Genomic DNA, 21,427 nt, shown 5'->3' with positions numbered 1-21,427 from the left:
TTAGAAGACATGGAGGTCTTTGTCTGATGTTGGAGCAAAGTGCTTCGAAACTGAACACAGGAGACTGCATGAAAAGAGGAAGAGATGTCCCCAACCCCTGTGGCTGATGTTTGGGGTTACTTTCAGTACCCCCAGTGCCACAGGATCTGCTTATCTCATATTGGTCTTGTCAGCCACATCCATTCCCATGAGAAGCAATTTAGTGGAGGCAGAGGAGGATGAAAGTCTTGGAATGTCATCACCTTTGATGGGCTGTCATAAGCAAAAATGTAAGTGTGTATGTTTTGAATTTTAATATTTACAGGATGAAAGGGAACTCAAAAGAAACTTTTTAGCCCTTGATAAAACTGCCCTGACTAGACTTATACGTGATCTTTTACAAACAGCATAGACTGCATTCCAAAGACTAAACTTTTGCCTTGAGGACCAGAAAATACTTAAGCTTTAATTAATTCACAACCCTTTACAGAATAGTAATTACTCTAGTATGGGTCACTTATATAGAATAGTGATATGGTCAGACATATAAACATTCTAGACTACATCTAAACAACAAAGGTTTCATCAAACCCGATCACCCCTTCTCGCTTGCTCTCTTTCTCTGCCGCCTCAAAGTTCTAGAATGCTTACTGCTTATATATGTAGAATATTAAAATAGTTAACACAGAAACACTGTAGACTGCATCTAAAGGGCTCAGATTTCTTCAAGCCTAGCCATTTATTAACCCTTCCAAATCTCAAGGCTTATATGAGAGTATTGCTCATTAGAGGAAAAAATGTAACAGTTAGGGGACAATGGGCACCAGATGAGAAGACATGCAAGGTTTTCTCAGACCTTTCATACCAAAAGTATCTTCCTGACTTTTGGGAATTGAGAACCTAATGCTCTGTTCAAAAAGTAGGGATGAATTCCAGCATGCAAACACAGTCAGAATGCTTGCTGTGACCCTTCCTACTGGCCACAATTTCAAAGTTTCCATTACAGCTATCCATGTCATGTCTTACAGCTTTTACAGTATTCACAGAGCATTGAACTGCAGTCATGGTGTCAGCATTTTGACATCTGGCATGAATCATCATGATAGAAATAACTCTTTTCCAATATTCAGATGGCTTAAGGTAGTGAGCTGGTAGAATCATTAGCATACGGGATGTCTTTACATTCTGAGTTCAAATTCCACCGGGGTCAGCTTTGCCTTCCATTCTTTCAAGGTCAATAAAATAAGTATCAGTTGAGCACTGGGGTCAATGTAATTGACTTACCTCTCCCCTGAAATTGCTGGCCTTGGGTCAAAATTCGAAACTAATATTCAGATAGTTTCTAGTCCGCCATGTTAGCTAACTTTTTCTCAACTACAACCTTAATCTTTAAGGACTCCAGTGCCACTTGACTGTTCACCAATACATTAAGCTGTTCCTGAAAAAAGGAGATGCAAAACAGGAAATTTAGTCTGAACACCCTGTATGTATATATATATATATATATATATATATATATATATATATATATATATACATGTATATCATCATCATCATCATCATCGTTTAACGTCCGCTTTCCATGCTAGCATGGGTTGGACGATTTGACTGAGGACTGGTGAAACCGGATGGCGACACCAGGCTCCAGTCTGATTTGGCAGAGTTTCTACAGCTGGATGCCCTTCCTAACGCCAACCACTCAGAGAGTGTAGTGGGTGCTTTTACGTGTCACCCGCACGAAAACGGCCACGCTCGAAATGGTGTCTTTTATGTGCCACCCGCACAAGCCAGTCCAGGGGCACTGGCAACGATCTCGCTCGAAAATCCTACAGGAGCCAGTCAGGCGGTACTGGCAACGGCCACGCTCAAAATGGTGCATCTCATGTGCCACCCGCACAAGAACCAGTCCAGGGGCACTGGCAACGATCTTACTTGGCTTGCCGGGTCTTCTCACGCACAGCCCATTTCCAAAGGTCTCGGTCCGTAGTCATCGCCTCGGTGAGGCCCAATGTACGAAGGTCTTGCCTCACCACCTCAGCCCAGGTCTTCCTGGGCCTACCTCTTCCACGGGTTCCCTCAACTGTTAGGGTGTGGCACTTTTTCACGCAGCTATCCTCCTCCATTCTCACCACATGTCCATACCAGCGCAATCGTCTCTCTTGCACGCCACAACTGATGCTTCTAATGTTCAGCTTTTCTCTCAAGATACTTACACTCTGACGGGTATTCACATTGACATTACACATCCAACGGAGCATACTGGCTTCATTCCTTGCGAGCTTACGTATGTCCTCAGCAGTTACAGCCCATGTTTCACTGCCATGTAGTGTTTCACTGGTGAAACCTACATGGCAGTATATATATATATATATATATATACATATACATATATATATATATATATATATATATATATATATATATATATATATATACTTTACTTAAAAGTAGCAGAAATATAACATCGGACAGTTTTGTTAGAAATCTGTCCAATGAACGGGAACGTGAAACTCCGAGTAACAGTTTTTTGTTATATTTCTGCTGCTTTTAAATAAAGCATATTACTCTACCTCTGGTATTTGAGTACTCTTTTTTCCACCTTGTTGCACATTTATGTGCTTACTCCGGTATATATATATATATATATATATATATATATATATATATATATATATATATATATATATATATAAAAATAAGCAACAAGGATATCCAGAGGTAATGCAGTACGATCGCTTCATGCAACTCCATTTAATTGAACAATTGAACAATGTAATCATTACATCAATTTAAAATGCAGAGCAATCCTCAGCTGCACAAAGACATAGAATTTAATTAAATTAGAACAGATGGACACATTAGTATAATTATACCTAAAATCTCCAAGAAGTTAAGGAGATAGACAAAGAACATATTGCTTCTACTACAACATAGAAGTTAATAAATAAAATGTCAAGAAGACTCTGCCTGTCTCTGATTTGATTTGTTTTTTTAGTTTTAATTTATAGACTAGTTTATCAAACTTTGTATATCTAAGGCTTGAGAGAATAAAGGGCATTATCAGTTAGGGGTAGGGGTGAGAGAGCAGACAGAAATTATAGTTGGTATAGTCATAAAATCATGAAGTTTGGTAAAGGAAAACTTAAAACAAGATGCTAGCTGACAACTAAGGGGGGGGGGGTCGCCCACTAGCAGACCATTGATAATGAAATAGTACTATAGTTAAACGTTTTAAAACAATGTTGCTATACTGTATACAGATAAAGTTTATGGCTATTCAGAGGGTTGTCAAGAAGAATATATTAACAAAAGGATAGAAATTTATGGATACTTTTGAGTATATACCAAACTTTTACTACAATAGAGGGAGGAAAAGAAGATTATTCAGAAATAGTTCAATATTTATACATATTGTACACTTAAATACTAACTCATCATATGGTGTCTATGAATATTGATTAATAGGTATATACTGATATTAATAAAGGAGTATTGAGGTAAAAAAAAAGATTCAAATTATCTATATATATAAAAATGAGAATGTGTGTCTGTCTGTGTGTGTGTGTGTGTGTGTGTGTGTGTGTGTGTTTCCCTAAAACTCGAGAACTACACAACTAATTTCATTTAAATTTTACACATACCTTACTTAGAGAGAGAGAGAGATGTATATGTATACATATACATGTATATGTACACGTATATGTATAGATATATATATATAGATATAGATCTATATGCATACATGTATATGTATACATATGTGTAGATGTATATATATATATATATAGGTGTACATCTAATATGTACACATATATAAATGCATACAGATATCTATACATATATACACTCATACACACACACACATATATATGAACACAAACACACACATTAGTCATTTGTTTTCTTATCCAAAACTACGTCAAAAGTATTGAATGGATCTTTAAGAAATTTGGAAATTATATTCTATGCATAATGCCCCCCCCCCCCCCATGAAAATTCATATATTTTTGATGATGAAATTTTAACCATACATATTACACACAAATAAAGTAATATTTCTAAAATTTTTTTTTCTTAGAAGTTACAAAGACCCCTTCATGGGGACTTCACACCCACAATTTAGTCATTTTTCCTAAGCAAAAACGAATACAGTTGTACCATTGGTAGCTATAGGGTCACCCGAACATAACAGATGAGCATTATTTGTAATTCAACGGTACAACAGTGTAAGACTATCCTTTCAGATATACTTACATTGTGATTTCTGCAATGTGGTGCATAAATTGTCAAGTAAATGAGACTCATCTTTGCCTCCACTGATTCACTTGCAAAGTGTTGAGTAAAATTATTTCGTTGCAGACCTCCTTTGAGTCTTTTTATTATCACTGCGACACATATAGTCCCCAGTTGGTAACATTGATTTCAAGGCCTTCCCAGATGAGTGACTGGTTGTTCTAAGACATTTATTGATTGTAAATATTTTCTGCCCAGTTACCTATCGGTAGAGTGGTCATTTGCAAACTCCAGAGGCGACACTTTCATTTCCCTTTACTCCAAACGTCACACATTGTTGTTTCAATTGGGTCATGCCCTTCCAATTGCTATAGATCCATAATGCATCTTAAAGCTGTGCCTGTCACCCACCTGTATGGTGAAGAATCCTACATTGGGGAGTAGTAACGACTAGGCTACGGTAGCTGACTGATTATCATGATCATTCGTCTTTTGCTTTCCTGTAGCTTTGCTCTCTTTTACAAACCCAGTGAACATACATATATTTCCTATTTCAAAGAAATTCAAACAATACATATTACACACAGGTTAAAAAGATTCCCAACAATTAAACTTCTCTGGTTGACATTAATACACCCATCACCAATAGGGGCCTTAACTCCCACATTTTTCAGCTCCATGAGCTCCATTTTTCAGGAGCAAAATTCTTTTAGGGTCCATGTAGTGTCTTAGGCCAAAATAATTTTTAACTTCCTGCATAGTTTGAGCCCACAGCAATATCTTATCTCCTCCACTATTTCAGTATTATGTTTCAAAAGTGAAACAATAACATCACTCTACTGTAATGTCAGATACTTTCACTTTAACACTGAAACTATTCCACTATTTCAGTATTACCTGTCAAAAGTGAAACAATAACATGTCGCTACTGTAATTTTAAATATTTTCACTTTAATATTTTCAATTTCATACTGAAACTATTAAAGTGAGACTATACTCTCACATATATACAGGCATACTATAAGACCCAAGTAAAAACATTCCCAACAATTCAACTTCTCTGGTTGACATTAACACCCCCACCCCCAATAGGGGCCCTCATTCCCACATTTTAGAGCTCCATGAGCTCCATTTTGCAGGAGCAAAATCTTTGTTACAGGTTCCAGAAGACTGAAATTTTGGAATATGCACATAAAGATCAATAGTATGGGATACATGTCACATGATTAGAATTCTTTTAGGGTGTGTAAAGAGGGAAATAACCCTCATGTGCAATTTTGATGAAATTCGAATCATATGTATTCCAGTTCCTTACAGAAAATATAACAGAAAAGTCTCATTTTTCAATTGCATGTAACACGGGCAACGCCGGGTATCTCTGCTAGTATATTAATAAAATTATATTCTAAGCAGCTTTTTTATATGTAGTGAATATACCAGTATAGTTTTATATAAGCTAAGTATGAATTTATAGGGATACAAAGATTAGCTTAATTTATTTATGAATAAATAAAGGCTAATTATAAATTAATAAAGAAATGAAATAAAATAATCAATTTGGGCAGAATATCATAGAAATAAAATAGCTTAATTACTAATGCTATGATAAAGTATATTTAGCTAATTAACACCAATAGAGAAGATTTATAGAAAAAGTATAATAATTGAAATATATTGGACTAAAAATTATATAGCTAACTTATTTAGCTAATATCAATAAAAGATTGATGCCCGGTATCAGTTAAAGGAATATTTAAGTTATGGAACATTCAAATTCTACACTAATCTTTCTATATATAAACTGAGGGAGTATATTATAGGTTTAAGAAGTTATTATTGTTACTCCCTACATGATATTTATAGTTTCTTAGTGGTACTTGTTTAGAAGAGTTATTTATATAAAGGCCCTTATAAAATACTAAGATCAGGAGGATGGAACCATTTAAGAAAGAGATAAATCAAGTAATCTCTAAAGATCATTTCAAACAATATTGTCTTATTGTACAAAGTTAAAATTCAAGGTAATCAAGAAGATTATTAAGAATGAAATTTTAACAAAAGGATAAAACTTCCATGAATATTTTGAGTATATATCAAATTTTTACCACAATAGAGGGAGGAAAAGAAAATTGCAAAGAAAATAGTTTAATATTTATTTACTTATTACTTATCTAAATATTAACTTATTACATGGTTACTATAGAGATTGATCATTTACCTGGTATTTAATAATAGACCAACCGAGGTTAAAAAACATGTTAATTGTATACTGATTTAATTAAATTGAACTATTTTAAGTTGTTGAGATATCGATATTACCTTATATAATCTGAGTATGAAATAATAGGGGTACAAGGATTAGATTTATTTAAGGCATCTATAAAATAAAAATAATAATAATATTAACAATAACAATAAAATGATCAGTTAGAGTAGAGCATCATAGAAAAGGAATAAAGATAGCTTATTCACTAAAAACCATAATAAAATATCCATACCTTATTAATTTCAATAACAAATATAAAATATGTATAATAATTTAAGTAAAACAATATGTCATTATTGGGTAAAGTTAAAATTTTGGGTTATCAAGAAGATTTATCGTTGAGGTGAGAGACCAAAATTTACTATAAATTAGTTAAACTATAATCAAAGCAGTTTAATTTTAAGTTATGAAGATACCCATAATTGTATATTATAAGCCAAGAATGAATTTATAGGGGTACAAAAATTTCGGTTTGTCTAGAGGCAATTATAAGGTATTAAAATGGTCAGGTAGGGTAGAACACACTATAGAAAAGGATATAAGACAGCCTACTCACTAAAATCATGATGAAGTATATGTACGACTTTGTAACTTCAATATCGTGTGTACATAGTGCCACTCGTAGTTTTAAATATTTTAGAATATTTAATTGTTATTGTTATTGTTGTTATTATTATTATTATTATTTTATGTTTGACTTTTGTTTTGCATTTGTACAAGTTGGATCCAAGTCTCACCCAGAGACCTCAAGAGACAACAAGTTAGAAGTTCATGTAGGTGTTATGCCTAGGGTACCATATATTTGGATTTGTACAGTTTTGTTCAAGTGAATGTTTAAGAAACCATAAGAAAATTATGTTTGCTTTAAAATTTGAGATCACATAGACAGTATTTTACGTAGGATATGGGCAGTTCCCATGAGCACTATCTTTTGGACTTCAGCCATTTTGGGGTTTCCTGGTATCTGAGCTAGGTAGTAATCAGCCCGTTTCGCTGTCATTCCCAGGGCACCTATGACAATAGGTATTGTTATTATTATTATTATTATTATTATTATTATTATTATTATTATTATTATTATTTTAAATCTTGTGATTTAAAACCTATTATGTACTTCTAAGTTTATAATCAGTGCATAGGTAGCATGCCCTATAGCATTAATTTTCCTTTAGTTAATATTGGGCTGCAGTCGTTATAGATACAAGCTAATTAAGTAAATAAACAATTTTAGTTTTAGATACTTGAATTATTACATATTTTCTATAAATCTTCTTTATTGAAGTTACTAAGTCGTATATATACTTCATCATGATTTTAGTGAGTAGGCTAAATTAATTAATTTAAATTGTACTTAATGCTTTTAGATTTTAGTTCCCATATATATTTACTAAGGCCAGTAGAATTAATTAGGGTGTCAAAAAGCTAAAGTATGATAGAGGGACAGCAGAGGTGTCTTTGTGTAGAGGTGGTACAAAGCCGAAGGAGATAAAAGGAAGGTAGTGATGTGGTGCTAGAACAAACTCTCAAGGTACAAGATGCTGAGCATAAGAGAGGATACAGACAGTGGGTCATGAGAGAGCTTTGAGAATAATATGGGATAAGAGAAGTGTTAAGAATGGAGTATTGTGCAGTGGGGGAGAGCAGTGGCTAAAGGCACAGCAAGGAGGTGATTGGTGGGAGTAAATGTAGGCAGGGGTGTCAATGAGGAATGAATGTGGTCCTGAGAAGACAGGAGGAAGGAGGGAGGTAACCAGAAATGAGATGGTGAGCTGGCAGAAAGGTTAGCATGCCGGGTGAAATGCTTAGGAAGGCAGTGAGCTGGCAGAAACATTAGCACACTAGGTGAAATGCTTAGTGGTATTTCGTCTGTCTTTACGTTCTGGGTTCAAATTCCGCCAAGGTCGACTTTTCCTTTCATCCTTTTGGGGTCAATAAATTAAGTACCAGTTACGCACTGGGGTCGAGAGAATTGATTTAATCCATTTGTCTGTTCTTGTTTGTCCCCTCTGTGTGTAGCCCCTTGTGGGTAGTAAAAAAATAAGAAATAAGAAGTGAGAGGGTTGGTGATAAGTGCCAATTTCTGTAGTGAGGTGATTACTGTAGCTGAATAGTACCAGGTCTGACTGTATGGTAAGAAGTTTGCTTCTTAACCACATGGTTCCAGGTTCAGTCTTACAGCACTTGGGAAAGTGTTTCCTACTATAGTCTCGGGCAGACCAAAGCCTTATGAGTACATTTGGTAGGCAGAAACTGAAAGAAGCTTGTTGTTCATACATACATACATACATACATACATACATACATACATACATACATACGTACATATATACGTACATATATATATATATATATATATATATATATATATATATATATATATATATATATATATATATATATATATTTCCATCAGAGGATATATATGTGTGTGTGTGTGTGTGTATGTATCATTGTCATCATCTAATACCCTTTTTCCATATTGGCATGGGTTAGACAGTCCCAAAGGAGCTGGCAAGCCAGAGAACTGCCAGCTTTGTTGTCTGCTTTGACATGGTTTCTATGACTGGATGTACTTCCTAAAGACAAACTATTTTACAGTGTACTGGGTGCTTTTCATGTTGTACCAGCACTAGTTCTTTTTATGTGGCACCAACACCAACAGGGTTGTCAAGTAACTTGCTTGACAAAGACCCCTCAGCTGGGAGAGGAGTGTATCCATTTATTGTTAAATATTGGGGAAATACTACTCAGTACCATATACAGATTGATAATGTATTTCATGTTCGTTAAGTCAGTCTTTTGCTATTCTGAGTTTCACCTATTAGTGAACAGAATCTTCAGGCAAGTTACGGCTGTCATAAATTCTCCCCTCCTGCTTTACATACGTAGACTAGAGAGAAATGAAGGCAGTATGCTCTACTGGATGTGCAGCATCAATGTGCATGAATGACAAAGCACAAATGTGCTGAGAGAAAAGTTGGGCATAAGAGGAATCAAATGCAGCATGCAAGAGAGAAGAGACTTTGGACATGGGATGCGTATGAACGAAGACAGCTGTATAAAGAAATGCCAGTCAGTGAAAGTAGATGGCACCTGTGGAAGAGGAAGACCCAGGAAGACATGGGATGAAGTGGTGAGTACTGATCTCAGGATGTTGGGACTCACAGAGGAATTGACAGTGGACCGAGATGTCTGGCAATATGAATGTTCTAGCTTTTCGTTTATTCCAGTGTCTGAAGTTTAAGGTGTGATTGTTGAATCTTGCTCTGAAATTTCCCTCTGTGAGACCTACATATCTCTTGGATGAAACTATTATTAGCATTCGTGGAAATTATGGTGGTTTCATAAATAATGGCCTCAGTCATACAGGTTCCATTTAGTCTGCACAAGTCTTTTACCCTGCGGGAACAGCCAGCTTCGTGTTGTTGTGTTGCATTGTGTGTAATTATGCTTTAAAGTTTGGGGTGGAATTAAAACTAATTTTTTGGTTATGCCTATTAAAGAATTTTCTATATTTATAATGTATTGGAAAATGTCTGTCTATAAGTAACAAGAAATATTAACCTATATTAAAGGTCACTTCAGGGGAGTAAGGGGGTGTGAACCAGATAATTTTCCTGTGTCCATGTTTTCTTTTCTTTATTTCTGGTCTAATAGTAGGTGTGTAAGCTATTTCTTCTTTAAATATGTTTGCTTTAGGGGAATTGTTATATAGTGGAGCAGCATACACACACACGCACACACACACATACACACACACACATACACACACACACATTAGGTCATCCCATAAATAATGCGGGTTTTTTTCAGTTGCATTCAACCATTCATTGACTCCTGTGTGTCATCACATAAGTCATCAAATTGGATCAATGGGTTCCTCACAAATTCATGCACACATGAGTGAATGTGTGCTCTTCTTTGGTGTCATGTCTCATGAATGAACCTTTTTTTTTTAACCAAATAGTGACTGGTGACTAGAAATGGGTTCTCTATAAGAATGTCAAGCACCAAAGATAGTGGGTAGAGAAAGGAGAAACACCGGCACACAAGGCTAAAGAAGGTCTTCACCCATATAAGGTGTTGCTATCTGTTTAGTGCAATATAAAAGGTTTAGTCCTCTTTGAACTTTTAAACCCAAACCAAATGATAACAACAGAAATCTACTGTGAGCAGCTTGGGTAGCTTAAGTCAGTGCTAGAAGGAAAATGACCATCTTTGGTTTCAAGACGAAAGGTGTTCTTCCATCAGGATAATGCTCAGCCACATACAATGTCAATTCCAAAGGCTGGAGCAGTTTGAATGGGAAACGATGCCCCATCCACCATATTTGCCAGACTTTGCCCCATGTGATTATCATTTATTCCACAGTCTACAAAATCATTTGGATGAATAAAATATGAATTTTGTAGACAAGGTCAGAAGAGTACTGGAGGAGTATTTTTCATCATGGACAAGTGAATTTTAGAAGAGGGGCCTTGCAAGTCTACCAGATAGATAGAGGAGCATTGTAGAAAATGGAGGAGAGTATAGTTTAGATTAAAAAAGAACTTTGTTTATATTAATTTTGAAACATAAAAGAAGTATAAAAAACCGCATTATTTATGGGATGAGCCAATATATAAATATATACACAAACACACACATACATAGATACATGCGTGGGTGGGGGCAAATCAAAACCCAAAACAGGAAAAACAACAGAATTTAATTAGATGTACATTGTGAATATATCAGATTGATACTCAGTGAAAGTTTTAGCTGGAAAAAATGGAGTGGAAATGATATTATCTATATACACAATCTATACATACATACATACATACATACATACATACATACATACATACATACATACATACATACATACATTCATACATATATGAATACATAAACTGAGGACACTACTTTCAGATAATTACAAGATTACAAAACGACCAGTCTTTTGTTTAAAGTTATGGCATGACTTATTATATAATTTAATTTCAATTGCTAATTACATTACAACAGCTATATTCTTTTGTTTTCTTGCACTAGAGTCAATAGCATTTGTTTTTGTTAGTCACAGTGAATTTCAAGCTTTAACATACTAATTAACAAAGATTTGTTGTTGATGTGGTGATGGTGGTGGTGATGATGGTATAGTGATGGTGGTAGTGGTGGTGGTGATGGTGGTGGTGTAGCTCACAGTTGAGGCGTTAGGAAAGTCAAGGGCATTATGATGCAATCCTTAGGTCAATTATTCCCCCAAAACAGCAAAGACCGTTATTGTTTATCTCCCAAGTAAATCCTGCATGAGTGGCACCTTGAAGGGTTTTAAGTCAAACAAGTGAACCCCAATATTTATTAAGTCTAAGGCAGCATCCTGGTGGAATCATTAGCACGCTGGGCAAAAATGCTTAGTGATATTTTGTCTGTCTTTACATTCTGAGTTCAAATCCCAGCAAGGCCAACTTTGCCTTTCATCCTTTCTGGATCGATAAAATAAGTGTGATTCAAGAACTGGGGTTGATATAATCGACTTACCTCCTCCCCTGAAGTTGTTGGCCTTGTGCCAAAATTTGAAACCAATATTCTCTTTTGCTGAACTGCTAAGTTATGGGGACATAAACAAACCTATACTGGTGGCCAAGTAGTGAGGTCAGGGACAGACCCATGACACCAAAGATACATGTCATCATCATCACCACCATCACCATCACCACCACCACCACCACCACCACCACCACCATCAGCATCATTGTTGTCATCGTCATCACCATCATTTAATGTCTATTTTCCCTGCTGGCATGAGTTGGACAGTTTGATAGGATATGGCATGCAGCAAGGCTGCGTTTGCCTTCAGTGTCAACATTGGCATGTTTTGTATGGCTGTATGGTTGTATGCCCTTCCTAATGCCAGCCACCAGACAATGCATGCTGAGTGCTTCTTTTTTTTTTCACCACAGGCACTAGTGAGATTGCCAAGTAAGTTGGAAGGCAGAGAATATGAGGAAAGAGGAAAGTTCACGTGGCTAAGTTCTTAGGAAGGAGAAGGTGACTTTATGCCAGGTGCTAAGGAGCTAAGGTATGACAGAGGGGGACACACAGCTATCTCACATTGTAAGAGTAAGTAGTGACAATTGGAAAGATGAAGATAAAGAAGAAAGATAGCAGTGATGGTGGGGAGTAAGCTTCTTAACTGCATGCATACATACTCATACATACACAAACACAACACGCGTGTGTGTGTGTGTGTGTGTGTGTGTGTGAGAGTAAATACACAGCTGAAAGAGATACTAATAGTTTCATGCTATTATGATACTCGAAGAGGCATATTTATAAAACACGCCATGAATCTTAAAGCAAGATCTCAGGTTCTGTTTATGCATTATACAGAGTATGTAAGACATTTGAGGAAAGATTTATGTTTATAAAAAAACAGATATGTAATAACAGATAACTTTATTTATCAAGAAATGTTATGAGGATAAACATAAACCTTCTTTTCTATAATGTTATTCAAGAAAGCCACCTTCAGCTTCAAAAACTGCTTCTATATGAGATCTAAATCATCTACATGCTCGAATCAAGTGGTCCTGGTTCATTTTGGACATTACTCTGACTATGGCAGCTTTCAAAGAATCTTTGGTGTTATGGGCATGTTCATTGACCTCTCTCTCAACAACGCTCCACATGTAATAGTCCAATGGATTGAGATCTGGAGAATTAGGAAGTCAAATGTTAGGGGTTATGTGACCATGAAAATTTTCAGCCATCCATTCCTGTGTTAATAGAGACATGTGTGATACTGCAGAGTCTTACTGAAACACATATGGCTTTCCATTGCATACACTGTCTATCCAGGGCTTAACAATTATTTCCAGGATCTCAATGTAAACAGCAGAGTTAAATCTAAGGCCTTGTGGAAAGAAGTAAGGAGGCATCACATGTCCTTCATTGCTGACAACCCCTAAAACTATGACAGTTGCAGGAAATTTTGTATGTATAACACTTGGAACTTCAGAAAGGTCTGCACATAACCATCTGTCATTTCTTCTGTTAACTTTTTGATCTTGGTCGAAGTTTTTCTCATTTGAGAAAAATCAAATCAAATCTTCTGTTGGATTTTTCAGATTGTTTAAGAACCTTTTAGATCTGATGTAGTGATTTTATTTTGCCTTTTCTGACAAACTGGCCTTTCCTCATCATATAAGACTTATATCTGATGTCTTTGTAGACAACATTTCTGACAGTTCCTTCTGACACATGGAGATCTTGTGCAATTGACCTCATAGACTTTCTGGGATTATAATCAATGGTCTGTTGAACTTGCTGGATAAGTTCAGGTGTTCTGATGATTTCAGAGCATTTAGAATGCTTTTTATGCTCTGATACCGGTGATATGTTTCCATCTACAAACTTTGTGGATGAAAGATCTGGCAACTTTAAAAAATCGAGATATTTCTAAATCGCTGTGCTCAGCCTTTATAACCACAATAACAGTATGCCTCTTCATTTCTTGAGTAAGCTGAGAGTCTGCCATTATTATTTTCTGAAACAAAGATTATACAGAGTTAGCAAAAAGTGCAGCAATGACCCCGAAATGGTATGTCCTCAAATACCTTACGCACCCTGTATATATTTGAAATATTTAATCCATAATTGTTAGTCTGACAAAATATAAATTGCGTTTTACCTATGGCTCATTGGGAACTTTATTCTAAGTGGCCAGACATAGTTTCTTTTGAGATTGTCACCCTAAAGGATAACATTATATATGATCATCATTTAGGGTTCAATTTTCTATGCTAGCATGGGTAAGACAGTTTGACTGGAGCTGGTAAGCTGGAGAGATGCACTGGACTTCTGCCTGTTTTGGCTTGAATTCTATGGCTGGATGCTCTTCCTAATGCCAACCACTCCACAGAGTGGATATCTTTTACATACCACTGATATGGGTGCCTTATACATGTCACTGGCACAAGTACCTTTCATGTGCCACTGGTACTGGCCACAACTAGTTAGCTTGATGTGTCTTTTCAAGCACAGCAAGTTGCCAAAAGCCTTGGTCACTTGTCATCACCTTCGTGAGACTCAACACTTGAAGATTAGATTTCACCACTTTATCCCATGTCTTGCCGGGTTGACTTCTTCCACAGGTTTCCTCCACATTTACAGATTGCCACTTCTGTACATGGCTGTCCTCATTCAGACACATCACATGGCCATACCAGCACAGTCTTCTCTCTTGCACACTACATCTGATGCCTCTCATACCCAATTTTTCTCTTAAGACACTTACACTCTGCTATATGTGCACACTGACATTGCACATCCAGCTTCATCGCACATATTAGCTTCTTTCAAGTCTTTGCATATCCTCTGCAATTACAGCATATATATGCATGTGTGTGTTTGTGAGTACCCTTGACAAGACATCATGTGAGGATAGTAAATGAACAACATTCTCACACAAGTGAACTTCTTTGTTTTTAGTTTTCTGTAAAAAACATGTCTAGCTCATAGGAAAATATTATTACCTTGCTTAGAAACAGATGAGGGCTGGCAACAGGACAGACATCTGACTGACTATAGAAAATTTGCCTCAAATAACTCTGTCTGCCCATGCAAGATTGCAAAAATGAATGTTAAATGATGATGATGAGAAAGTGTTACTTTAATGCTATATGGCTAGCATCCTCGTTTCCTCTTAATGTTAATTCTTGTGAAGGTAACATTTTCCACTGGTACATATGTACAGGAAAACTTCTAATTGACATGCTTTGTGTGTCTTTCATTCACCTTGCAATATAAACCAAATTTTAGTAAAAAGGCCTGCAAAGTCAGGCTGTTCATGCAAAGGTGATGTTACATGCATATTAAATGTCCAGTGTAACATAGAGGCTGTGGTAAATGAGGCAGAGGTAGTAATATAGGATTCTGTACAATACATGTATAGAGATGTGGGTGCAACAAAAAGTGCTTTTAAAACCAGACTCAAGCCCTTTTTATGAAATCCAGGAGAGACACAACATAGCAACATAGGTGAGATACACACAGGTAATGAAAAAGAAAACTGCACAATATTTCAATTGGAGATTATTGGAAAATTGCAAATTTTACTTCAACTGTAATAAGAGGTGAAGACATAGTTTAGCAGAGAAAAGGACTATTCAGAAGAATTTGTTCCAACCGGGGGTCTTACTGAACTCTAGACTTGAAAATTTCCCCCCTTGACCTCATCACAAAAATATATCTTAGTCAACAGGTCAGTTACATCCTAATAGTAAGATTTGGTTCATGTCTCATTTAAAGTCCTCTCACTGTAAAAAGGTACCCTCCTGCCCACACCAAGTGCTTACACACATACACATACACACACACATCTAAGCATGTTTTCCCCAATCTATCTTTCCTATCTCTCTCTCTCTTTCTCCCTTACCCTCTCCAGCTCTCACTCTCCATTCTACAATCACATAAATAAAAAATATTGGGGTGGATAGTTACCACTTGAATACCGACATGTAGGACAATAACTAAAAAAGGACCATCTAAGAGATATAACTCAGATGTGCTTAAGGGTCAGCTTTGTTATAAAGAGCCCAATTTATACACTTCCATTCAACCATGTATGATGACTGTTAACATACCATTACACACATAGAAGCTTCTTTAAAATGAAACTAATCAGTAAGATAAATTCACTGTTATGAGATTAAATCTATAATACAGTCTAATATATCTACTTTATTGCCTAATATATAGTTGTAGATTTTTTTCTTTTTGATATATAAAGACTTATTGCACAATAAGCGCAGGAGTGGCTGTGTGGTAAGTAGCTTGCTTACCAACCACGTGGTTCCGGGTTCATTCCCACTGCGTGGCATCTTGGGCAAGTGTCTTCTACTATAGCCTCGAGCTGACCAAAGCCTTGTGAATGGATTTGGTAGACAGAAACTGAAAGAAGCCTGTCGTATATATGTATATATATATATGCATGTGTGTGTATATGTTTGTGTGTCTGTGTTTGTCCCCCCCGATATCGCTTGACAACCGATGCTGGTGTGTTTACATCCCTGTAACTTAGCGGTTCTGCAAAAGAGGCTGATAGAATAAGTACTAGGCTTACAAAGAATAAGTCCTGGGGTCGATTTGCTTGACTAAAGGCGGTGCCCCAGCATGGCCACAGTCAAATGACTGAAACAAGTAAAAGAGTAAAGTAAGTAACTATATATGGATCTGTGGTTAGAAGCTTGCTTTGCAACTACATGGTTTCTGGTTCAGTCCCATTGTGTGGCATCTTGGGCAAGTACCTTCTACTATTGCTCTGTGAACTTAGCAGTTCTGGCAAAAGAGACTAATGTGCTAAGTATCAGGCATAAGCAATATTAGCATCAATTTGTTTGACAAAACTCAAGTAGCCATGTCCCAGCATGGCCACTGTCAAATGACAGAACCAAGTTAAATCTGTGAGCATATATATATATATATATATATATATATATATATATATATAATTATATATAAGCATAAAGTCAGGAGGTATGAGAGGTGAATATAGTTTTATTAACCATGTGACTTCATAGGGTTACAGCTGTTACACAACCTTCTTCATGAAGAATTAATTTCAGTGCATAAAATATTATGTGTATATCTTTGCTTTAATGTCTGTTCAGCATAATTATAAATAATTGCCTATTCACAAATTTTATCTCATGGATATTTTTTGATTTTTAATTATACGAACACTTTTAATTACATTACACTACTTTGTAATTTATTACTGAGTGGACTGATTGACAAGTCCGTATGAGGAGCTTACTGTGGGGCATCCAGCTGTAGAAACTCTGCCAAATTAGATTGGAGCCTGGTGTTGCCATCCGGTTTCACCAGTCCTCAGTCAAATCGTCCAACCCATGCTAGCATGGAAAGCAGACGTTAAATGATGATGATGATGATGATGATGATGATGATATATATATATATATATATATATATATATATATATATAGGCAAATTTGTTGTTGAAAATGCACCTAAATTTGAAAAACTTGTAATTGTTTAAAATAAATTTATTTACATATATACCAAACTAGTTTCAACAATATTTTTTATTTATCAATGGTAAAAATTTAGAATTATGAATTAGAAAAATACGTTTAAATGTTTCAACGTTGACAAGTTTAAATGTTCATAACAGTCAATAATAAAAAAACTGGGCATCAATTTGTTTGAATGTACAAAGTTCATTAGTGTTAGTGGTGATCAACAAGAAATGAATATCATCAAAGTTTCAGTCATACTGTGTTAAGAGAGAAAAAAAAAACAAGGGAGAAATGAAGATAGGAAGAAAAGGGATTTGGTTTACAGTTTCTCTGATTGAAACATTTAAACATATTTTTCTAATTCATAATTATACTCATTTGGTATATATGTAAATAAATTTATTTTAAACAATTACAAATTTTTCAAATTTAGGTGCATTTCCAACAACAAATTTGCCTAAATTTTTTCCTGCATGGAAATATATCTTCTCTTTTGTTATGTGTGTGTGTGTGTGTGTGTGTGTGTGTGTGTGTGTGAGAGAGAGAGAGAGAGAGAGAGAGAGAGAGAGAGAGAGAGAGAGAGAGAGAGAGAGAGAGAGAGTGTGTGTGTATCTTAAGTCCTTGTAGGGTATAAAAGTAGGGTATTTCCAGAGAAGCACTCAACCCAAGTTCTGGGCTATCAACACTGTTGGAATTCCAGACCAATACCAAAATTCTTCAAGAGTCGAAAATTCTGGTCTCACATTCTTTTTCTTCTTTTTCTTCCTCTTCATCCTTCCCACATGATCTCTGTACTAATTATTCACTCGCTAACTGTTTTTATTTGGTTTTTTGCTTCTTCCCGATATAAACCAAAAGACAATGTCTGGAAGTTGCACAATGTAAGGATGCACCTTTGACGCAAATCTGATGAAGTGCCACTGTATTGTCTAAAACCACAAACATTCTATAAATTTTTACTTTGAATGGTTGAATAAACTGGCATCGCAAGCAGAGTTGGTACAGAAACAATTGTAAGGAATCATAAAAGCTGTTTAAAGAATGTTTTTGTCTTATTATTTGGATTGTGTGTGTGTGTGTGTATGCATACACATGCATGTGTGTGTATGTATACTGTGTGTATACATATATACATCATCATCATCATCATTGTTTAACGTCCCCCTTCCATGCTGGCATGGGTTGGACAGTTTCACAGGAGCTGGCCAGGCAGGAGCCTGCACCATGCTTCTGTGTCTGTTTTGGCATAGTTTTTACAGCTAGATGCCCTTCCAAATGCCAATCACTTCACAGTGTGGACTGGGTACTTTTTAAGTGGCACCTGCACTGGTGGGGTCACCAAGTAACTTTGCAATGTATATAATATATGCATTAAGCATAGGTGTGGTCTGATTATTGAAACAAGTAAAAGATAAAAGATTAAAAAGTATGTTGGTGTGCATATACAGGGTGGGCCAAAAGTAAAGTTTACTGTTATCACGTACGCACTTTAAATTTCTTTTAAAACAGTTTATTTCATTTAAATTTCTATCTTACAAACTGAAAAAGAAGCTTGACAAATTTAACTAAATTAGCATAGAATAATGGTTTCATATTTTTGTTATAATTAAGATCTAAACATTAATAATATGAATGCAAATGGGATAGTTGAATAACTGTAAACCTACTTTGGGCCATCTTGTATATATATATATATATATATATATAGCATTAATAAAATAGATGGAATAAAATCTTTTATTCTATATATATATATATATGTATTTTTAAGGGTTTTTGACATATATTTTTTTATATTCTTGCATGTCCCACATGCTATACCTTCATTTATGTATTCTTTTTTACTACTATTATTATTTTTTTCCTGCTGTACCCTTATTTGTATTTTTATTTTTATTTTTATTTATATTTTGATTTCAATTGTATTTTTTTATTTTTATTTCTATCTTATTTTTGCTGTTGTTTTTCTTCTGGTCTCTACCACACCTCTGTTTTTACCTCTTGCTCTACATCTGTATGTAACCCTTTGTGAATCTCTGAAGAGGCCTAGAGGTTCGGGCATGTAACCCCATTTCAAAATGTCATCTGATAATCACTCCGGAAAGGAATATTCGGATAGAATGGGACCTGCCAAAACTAGGCCGAAACAGCTGTAAGATTAAACTTCTGTTCATCCTCTAATTCCTTATGTACTTTGTACTTCTATATGTAAACCATGTTGGCAAAATAACATAGTCTGCCATGGACACCTGTGCTTTGGTTCTTTCTTTCTTTTTCTTTTCTTCCTTTCTTTTGTCACTTTTGCTATGAATTAAATTAATGAATTCAACGGGATACACCGTCTGCAAGTAGTTGGGTTCAGCATATTATCCTCTATTTTCTAATTGTTACACAAATTTTGGGTAAAACCTCCACTTTTACCCGCTCCCATTGATTGCACCTAGTATAGCACTAGTGTAGCAATAATTGGGTACCCTCCCAGCAGTATACTGGATAGATACTATCCCTTAGTGGGTTGTACCCCCAACCCCTAACTCTCTCACGTTATATATATATATATATATATATATATATATATATATATATATATATTTATCTATATATATTTATATATATATATTTATCTATCTATCTATCTATCTATCTATATATATATATATATATATATATATATATATATATATATATATATATATATAGAGAGAGAGAGAGAGAGAGAGAGAAGAGTATTGTAGTTCGCTTGAAGCACTGTGCATTGTTTGTGTCATTCAAGACACGTTATATTTCACACACACACACACACATGTATATACTTTTATCTTTTACTTGTTTGTCAAAAGGCACTGCACCCATGCTGGGGCACCACCTTGAAGATTTAGTCGAATCAATCGACCCCTGTACTCATATTTTTTTAAGTCTGGTACTTAATTTATCGGTGTTGCTTACTGAACCGCTAAGTAATGGGGGTGTAAACACAACACTGGTTGTCAAGGGGTGGTGAGGGACAAACACATACACACACATATGATAGGCTTCTTTCAGTTTCCAAGGCTTTCGTCGGCCCCGGGCTATAGTAGAAGATATTTGCCCAAGGTGTCAAGCTTACACACACACACACACACACACACACATATATATGCTTACAGAAATACACACACACACATATATACTTATATATACACACGCGCTCATTTTTATTTATATACATGTATACATACACACAAACGGGCGTGTTTAAGGCTCTAATTCCTTGCATGCTTACATATGTATAGATGCGTGTGTGTGTGTGTGTGTAGATAGATAGATACATAGATAGAGAGAGATAGAGAAGGGAAAGCGATAGAGAGGCAGACACATACGTATAGCTATAAAGATTGACACAGCACACCCAGTTATTTATATAGTCCTATACCGTGAGAGTAAAAGAGAAAGCTAATTTAGTTAATTCAGAAAATAAAACGAAAGAAAACGATGTCACTGCACTGCTCTTCTAACGTACATGTATATATCTATATAGGAGCAAGAGAGAGAGAGAGAGATCAGGCCGATTAAATTAATTATCAACAAAACGACCGAAAGAACGATAGCACTCTCTTGCCCTCTCTCCTTCTCAACCTCTATCTCTGTGAACCTGTATGTACACATACACACACCAGCTCCTTTAAAACCGTCCAACTTTTGCCAGTATGCAAAACGGGTGTGTTAAATAATGATGTGCATGAAGAGAGACAGAGGAAACTAATTGAGCAGAGAGATATAGAAAGATATAAACAACCATCTCATATTTCGTTCTGTTACTCACCCTATGTTCACCATAGTGACAACAGACATTCCTTACATCACAATGTATATTAAACATATACACGCCTGAATTCCTACTGATCAAACTGCCTCTCCCTTGTAAGTTAAAACTTCTGCTTTC

The 21,427-nt window shown here is 35.6% G+C and overlaps 1 protein-coding gene across 3 annotated transcripts in view; it reads left to right on the top strand.

The window, feature by feature from the left end:
- Nucleotides 1-21,427, top strand: part of LOC106875169 (ADP-ribose pyrophosphatase) — a 111,703-nt gene that overhangs the window by 2,214 nt on the left and 88,062 nt on the right. For 2 of the 3 annotated variants that reach the window (XM_089340958.1, XM_089340960.1), the window contains exon 1: nucleotides 20,871-21,405. The exons of the other annotated variant lie outside the window; for it this stretch is intronic. The gene's annotated coding sequence lies outside the window, so the exon portion shown is untranslated. Of the gene's footprint in view, nucleotides 1-20,870; nucleotides 21,406-21,427 lie in introns of those variants that run through there. 3 annotated transcript variants of the gene reach the window in all.

Source organism: Octopus bimaculoides, chromosome 24, assembly GCF_046866305.1.
Source record: "Octopus bimaculoides isolate indiv1 chromosome 24, ASM4686630v1, whole genome shotgun sequence".
Classification (NCBI taxonomy): Eukaryota; Metazoa; Mollusca; class Cephalopoda; order Octopoda; family Octopodidae; genus Octopus; species Octopus bimaculoides.
The sequence above is the reverse complement of the archived record's forward strand: the minus strand, read 5'-3'. Positions and strand labels throughout refer to the sequence as shown.